Here is a 6,000-nt window from a genome sequence, read left to right as displayed (position 1 = left end):
GGAGCCAACAGAGGGTGGGAAACTGCCGCAGCCTCCCTGTGGGCACCCGTGGGCAAGGCAGTTGGAGCTGGACTAGGGGCAGAGGGCACTAGGGCAAGTCTGGGGACGGTACCAAATCAGGGGAGCAGAGGGCAGGGCTGCCCTTCAGAGAGACCTCAGGGGCTGGAGAAACAGGTACCAGGAACCTCCTGCAGCCCAGCCTGGGCAAGCGCCGAGTCCTGCCCCTGGCTGGCAGGAGCCTGATGGAGGTGCAGGATGGCAGCAAAGTGTGTCAGCTGGGGCATGTGCATGAGCACAGCTTGAGCTGCATAGGTGTTTTAATGTAATCTGGCTGTTACACAGAAATACAGCCATGGAGCACAGGAGCACAGCTTAGTGACGAACCTAGGTCTGCAGAAAACCCAGCTTGAGCAGTAGCTGGTTATGCAAGAGCTCTATTTTCTTGCTGGCTAGATAGGTGATATCTGAATTGTAGCAGGATCGTTAAATGGTTATAATGACGCATAAATCCCATGCACTACTGTGGGCAGGGGGAAGTGTGCTGCTGGTAGTTCATTTGCAAAGGGTAAGCAATGTGTTTTAGAGTCAAAATTAGTACCTGGACACCCCTCAAAATTTTGCTTGCATTTTGGCCAGACTGCTGGCTCCATCTTGTCATGACCAGGGAATGCCAGCCCTTCCCTTATTAATTCTTTTGGAAAATTACTTTAAAGTTAACGTATTAATTTAAGCATTCCGTTGGTGAATTGCAGGAAACAGTCAGAGATTTGAATCTGAATGGTTCTCGCAGAAAGGAGGTGGTGCTATGGACACACACGTAAGTACAAAGTTTTACTTTAGATAGTAGTGTGTTCTGAGTAACCAACAATCACTAGGCATGCTGGGTTAGCTTGCCAAAATGCTTTCAAGCTCCATGAATTGATAAGACAGAGAAAGTACCTCTTCAGGTTAACGTGAGGCTAGTTCTCAGTTAATTGTTTTGTTTTATTTTATTTCAGAAAAAAAACCCAAACCTCTCCCTAAATGCAGAATCTTTCAAACTTTTAAAATAAATGCCAGTATTTTTTTTTTTTAATAATTGCCTAGTGTTTAGAGGAGGTGTAAGAGGTATACTGGAGGTACTTCACTCAAGGGAATGGTAGTGTGTAAGAGGCTGGACCCTGCACTGCCCAGTGCTCCAGGACGGGTCCTGGGTTGCCAGAAGTGGCAGCCCCTCCCTTGCATTCTAGCACATAAGTCAGTTTGGGATTTGGCAAGGCTGGCTGTTTTTTTTTGAGAGACATCTATGAGAAAAAGTATCTTTGCCATGCCAGAAGACAGGAAATGTACCTGAGTCTTGAATAAGTCCACCAGACCTGGCATGGTGGTGGCTTTCTTGTCTTTATCCTCCCTGTATATGTTATAAACATGAACAGATTCCCTTCCTCTTAATTTTATGGAGAGACGGCTCAGTTAAAAAATTATTACAATACAGTAGCAATGGCAATTTCTGCAATAAGACTACATGAGTTTATCTTCCAATTGACAGATTGTATCCAAAGCTCTTAGCACAAATCACTGAACCTTGAATAAGAAGATTACTTAGTTGGTCAAATGTCCTGTGAAGCTGAGGAACAAAGAAGATCATTAAACTCTTCCCAAACTCTACCATGTGCACTCCTTGTGCAACCATCTTCCCCAAATACTCTGGGCATGGAATTAAGGAAAACACATGAAACTTTAATAAGGAACACTAATAGCACAATATAGGTGCTCAGATCTACCCAGAAGTAGGTTTGCTCATGCAGTGTCAGGGGGAAATTATGAAGAGGGGAGAAGAGGCTCTAAGAAAAGGTTTGCAGATGTCTGCAGAACAAGAGGGTAGCATCCCAGATGAGTGAAGTGATTTGTGGGAAACATGGCCACAATGGGGAAAAAAAATGGCAGAGGATAGGATTGTTTAGCAGAAAAGAAGTGGAGGAGAGAAACTGACTCTAACTTCAAGAGTAAAGAAAAAGCAGCAGAAGAAAAGGGCTATTGAGTCCGTAAGAAGCTGTGGAAACAGCCAAGGACTGAAACCTGGGAAGGAATATGGAGATCATGGAGAGTACAGTGATTAAAAAGAGTGGTCATGAGTCAGGAGGGTCATGGGGCAAAAGCCAACAGAAAATGCCCATCCATGCTTCTGAAATTGTTTGTTGAGGAAAATCCTTGGGCCTCTCATCAGGGAAGATCCAGGGGACAGAAGCATTTCTGCAAGCCAGGGGGGCTGTTGGGTAGGGGGAAATCAAGGCTTGAAAGGGTCCCACAGGGAGTGGGACCTTTCAGAGTTTGCTTTTGGTTACTCAGATAGGAACAGGTGATGATGAGTGATTCTCAACACAACTGCTCCAGGACAACTAAACCAGGCTGGGAAGATGCTCAGAGAAATATGTGTTCAGGTGAGTTTAGAAAGAGGCTGATGGCACACTGAGGTAACGAAGATGGAGGTGGCGCAGGGATAGGCCTTGCCAGGACAAGGTGACAGTGCTGGGCACAGGGAGGCAATCACAGAAAATGGCTTTAACTCGAAGGACAAACTACTATGAACAACTGGGGAACCAGAAGTGTGGGACCGAGCGTAGCCACCATGCATAAGAAGAGATCAAGCCAAGACATCATGAGAAGAAGCTGAGAGAGACTGTGTAGTCCCAGTGCACACAGTAGAACAGTGTAAAGAGGGGTGCAACATTGGCAGGTACAAGGCTGCAGCAGAGAGGAAGCAAGTACGCATATTCCTGAGACCAGCAACAGGGTTGGTCATACAGGTGTTTTACTGGTCATAACAGGAGTGGCCGTAGCTCCCCGTGGTGGGGCTGCAGGCACAGAAGTGCAGTTAGTCCTGCAGAGGTTTTGACGGTGTTTGGGCACACTACAGCCTGTCTCCTCCTCCTTCTCTCCTTGTGGGCAGAGGGATGCTTAATGTTCATTTCGTGCAGCAGAGGTTGCTGCAGTGATGGTATTTTTAATGGGCATTAGTAACTAACTCTTTGAGGCAACACTACAGTTCTCAGTGTTTCCAGCTTGTTGCTCATTCTGAAGTGGATGTAAGCTTGGTCTTTGGGCCAGTTGCAAGTTTACAGAGGTGGTAACACTTTGGGACCCTGAGAGTTAACTGGAACCTCTGTGCTCCTCTGTAAAATAAATCGCTTTGCTATGTAAGTGTCCTCAGCTGATGAGAAGCATGCCATGGTGAAAACAGTGACGTTTCCCATCCATAGAAGATTTATCCTATCTCAGGTCTTGCAGCTTCAAAGAAAACCAGCTGTTTAAAGCATAAAACAAATAAACAAAATCCTCCGTGAAAAAAAAAAAATTTGTCATCTTTGATAGCTTAGAAAAAACCTCACAGTTCTTTTCTCCTTTCCAAAGCAATATAATGAAGTCCATCTTTTTCTCCCACAGAGGAAGCAGAGGTAGAAAGCTGAAATGCAGTTGTATGTGAAAGCCTTTGACTTATTGTCTAGCTCTGTGACTCACCAATCAGCCTCACGTTCACAACTGCCCTCTCCTTGGAGTGCAGAGAGGTGCTCTGACCTAAACCTTCCCTCCTTAGTCTGTTTCCACCTTCTGTTGCAGATGGAAACCGTGTCCTCTAATGCTTACTAAGGCCAGGTGCCTGGCTGATGGCCTTTGGCTGCATGCACATACAGATTCCCCTGGCTTTGGTAATTTGTGCTTCTGGTTTTAGCTTTTAAATCCATCATCAGGGCTGGCATGGACATCCTGGCTTATCCAGAACTACTCAAGCTCTGTGCCAGCAGTATCACTTCTGTAAAGCACCTTGAGATGCACGCCATGTAAGGAGCTGTAAATATCCCATTGGAGTAATCTGGAGCAATAATCTGGAGGTGGCACTTACTGCCTGCAATATGTAATGGAGGACATATGTTCTGCCATTACATTGTGCTTCGCAACAAGTTAAGAGCCTATAGACTTATTCCTGCATTTCTGGTGGTAAGCTGCTTCTGTTGCATGAACAGAAAAGGAACCAGACTTAGAATACTACGTGCATGATTTACATCTTCAGGGATATTCACCTACCCTCTGTGTCTCTTGTTTTTGGAAGGCATCCTGGGAATAACACCAGGGATTAAATAAACTCCAGTCTGTTACCTCACCGCAAAATGTGGCAGGGGGTACTGGCTGCCTCAAGGGAACAACCCCCTTCCTCCTGCCTTCTCCTGGGAGAATAGGATCAGACCACGAAGATACCCCACAGCTGTCTCCAAGTGCAAAGACCTTAGCCCCAGAGAGCTGAACTCCCCTCATGTTTGCAGATGCTACCCTCCTTGCCCACTTTGAAAAGGCAGGCTCTCCAGTCTTCCTGTGCCGAAAGGGCTGATCTCTGCCCTTCAGGAGCTGGTGAGTTTGCATGAAAAGGCAAATATTGTATCTTTAAACAAATGTTGCAACTAAAAATGAATAAACCTGCCAATGTCTGCAAATAGACCAGTTCAGTAGTAGTAAATACTAGATACGTATATAGATATGTCTAACAGTATGCCTAGTAGTAAATACTAGAAAACAACAACCAAAATGTCTACCTCTTTATTTGGTGGTCAAAAAAAGGTCTTTTTTTCATCAGGTTGCCTCAGGCCTGGATGGTCTTTTGGTACAGAGTAGCAACAGGCCATTAGGGAAACTGTCATGGCTTGGAGAGTGAAATCCAGCAGCTCACTGATCAAGCTGCAACCATCATCCATACAGTTGTGCAGAAACCATGAGATGGCACAAAACCTGATCTGCCTCTTTGACCAGTGGATCCCTGTATGTTAAAATCCCACTTCAGGAGAGACTTTAGCCAGCTCTGCATTCACCCTGTGCTGCCAAGGCAGGAAGATGCTGAAGGGTTTGGGAGAGAAGCTGTAACTTAGTTTTGCTGCCAAGCCCTTGACAATGGCCCTGAGAAAACCATTCTCCCCAGGCTGGCTACCCATCACGGCAGGGGAGCTGAGGCTCCTTGACTTCTCCATGCTTTGAGCAGCCTCCTGTTTCCGCTTGCAATCTGGAGGGACATATGTGTCTGTCTGTGTCTGAGATGTGTTGTGTGCACGGTAGCCTGTGAGCCCCTGCTCTACCAATTGTCAGTCAATATGTTTAGCAAGAACGACACTATCATACTTCAGAACAGAAAGTTTATGTCATTTAAAGCTGTGAGGTATTTGAATGGCACTTTGAAAGTCATAAGGCGGTGATTTATGATGCTTTTTTATCTAATGATTTAACACACCCAAGAACCTTACCCTTGAACCACAGAGGAACAAACTTCAAATGATTTCCTCTTCATCTGTATTGCATCACTGTCTTCATTGGGAAAGATCAGCATTTCTGAGCAGAAGTCACAGAAACCGAGAACCTTATAACCAACGGCCTTCATGTGGTGTGCCACTATGGGAAAGCCTTATTTCTCCTGCCTCTCACCCTGCTGAGGGAGTACAGCAGACTATTGCTGTCCTTTCAGTCCTTGGCAGACCTGGGACTGGGACGTGGGTCCTCCAGCAATGCAGGCACATGTGTGTGACACCCTGGAAGGATGCCCTGCATCCTCAGCAGCACAAATTAGACCTAAAGCTAGAGCAGGAAACCCTCCTGACTTACGGTGCAATAACCACTACAATAGCTGTCAAGGGCGACTCAAAACGCACCTACATGTAGCTGCTCTCCAGCACCCTGGTAAACAGGCCCACAACTTGATTGCCTGCTGGACAGCAGGGAACTTAATGCCTGATGCAGGAAGCTATTTAGAGATCTCATACTGTGCCATCGGCTGCTGAGCTAGCACACGTTGCTAAATCTGAGCCGGCAGTGCAATTGCAGTAATTCCCAGAGCAGTTTACCCAATGCTTATTCCAATAATAAGGCAGTAAGAGGGGGGCTGCTAGGGGTAGGAAATCCAAAACTGCTGCTGCTATATTTCATAAGATAGGGCAAAAGATAAGATTAATCATCTTGTCTGCATACCTGTTTTACTGCAGGCCA

Source organism: Pygoscelis adeliae, unplaced genomic scaffold (genome assembly GCF_000699105.1).
Source record: "Pygoscelis adeliae isolate BGI_AS28 unplaced genomic scaffold, ASM69910v1 Scaffold289, whole genome shotgun sequence".
NCBI classification, from domain to species: Eukaryota; Metazoa; Chordata; class Aves; order Sphenisciformes; family Spheniscidae; genus Pygoscelis; species Pygoscelis adeliae.
The sequence above is the reverse complement of the archived record's forward strand: the minus strand, read 5'-3'. Positions refer to the sequence as shown.